General features: G+C 40.0%; 1 non-coding gene and 1 pseudogene across 1 annotated transcript; one reads left to right on the plus strand and one right to left on the minus strand.

Moving 5' to 3' along the window:
- Positions 1-75: 75 nt before the first annotated feature.
- On the plus strand, positions 76-194 carry LOC120519987. The gene has a single exon (XR_005631729.1). It is a non-coding gene; the product is annotated as a 5S ribosomal RNA (ribosomal RNA).
- A 413-nt stretch (positions 195-607) lies between these two features.
- On the minus strand, positions 608-745 carry LOC120519988 (annotated as a pseudogene).
- Between the last annotated feature and the right edge of the window lie 277 nt (positions 746-1,022).

Raw genomic sequence — 1,022 nt, forward strand, 5'->3', positions numbered from 1 at the left:
AAATCATAGGGATGTTGTATAGAAAAGAGGGCTTCCACAGTTGCCTATTTGGGGAGAGAAAAACAAGCAGCCATCGTTTACGGCCATACCACTCTGAATACGCCCGAACTCGTCCGATCTCGGAAGCTAAGCAGAGTCGGGCTCGGTTAGTACTTGGATGGGAGACCACCTGGGAATACCGAGTGCTGTAAGCTTTTGCCTTTCTGCCAGCAGGTGTCGCCCTTCACCTCGTCTTTTTCTTTTGGCTCTTGGCAGCAAGGAAAGCGGCTTAAAATCTGTAAAGAGGCACAAAAAGGATGAATGATTATTTGTATTATTGTTTTATTACGGTGGGTGAGTGTCCTTAAGATAAATAAATAAATTGATTAGTTAATTTAAATTAATATTATTTTTGATACCATTATTCTAGGGGGCGGGGGTTCTGAAAATAAATAAATAAATGGACAGACAGACAGATTGACCGATTGACTGATTTTTGGAACTTCTTTATTTATTGCTTAAAGCTCCCAGAGCCGTTGTCTCACAGGCTCCTGCTTCACAATCGCCCAACCACCACCTCCATAAAATTAAACGCATGTTTTCAGTCTATTTTTTGAACCAGGATTATCAGGGGAGAGCGCGAACGCAGTCCCCCACTACCACAAATTATGCAGCCGAGTTTCCCGCATTTGGGGAAATCGCAGGGGTCAGCACACCCGGAGTGCAATGGATGAGCCTCGCCCTGGGAGAACCACCTTTTTTTTTTTTTTTTTTTTTTTTTTAAGTCAATCCAGTTTTCTTTTATTAATTTCACTTTTTAAAATCCACTATCAAATTTAAAACCTTGATTTTTTTCTCTTTCGGATTGACCTGCGTTACTATGACCTGTTTCATTGTACGCCCTGGTCTTAAACCGATCTTATTATTAAAAGGAGTGGGGATTGGGAGGCTCTTATTTGTATTTTAAAATCTTAACTATAAACAAAACTTAAAATAATTACCACAAAGAGGTGTTTCACTCACATTTATCATTTGCTCGGTAT

This window comes from Polypterus senegalus, unplaced genomic scaffold (genome assembly GCF_016835505.1).
Source record: "Polypterus senegalus isolate Bchr_013 unplaced genomic scaffold, ASM1683550v1 scaffold_3809, whole genome shotgun sequence".
Taxonomy (NCBI): Eukaryota; Metazoa; Chordata; class Cladistia; order Polypteriformes; family Polypteridae; genus Polypterus; species Polypterus senegalus.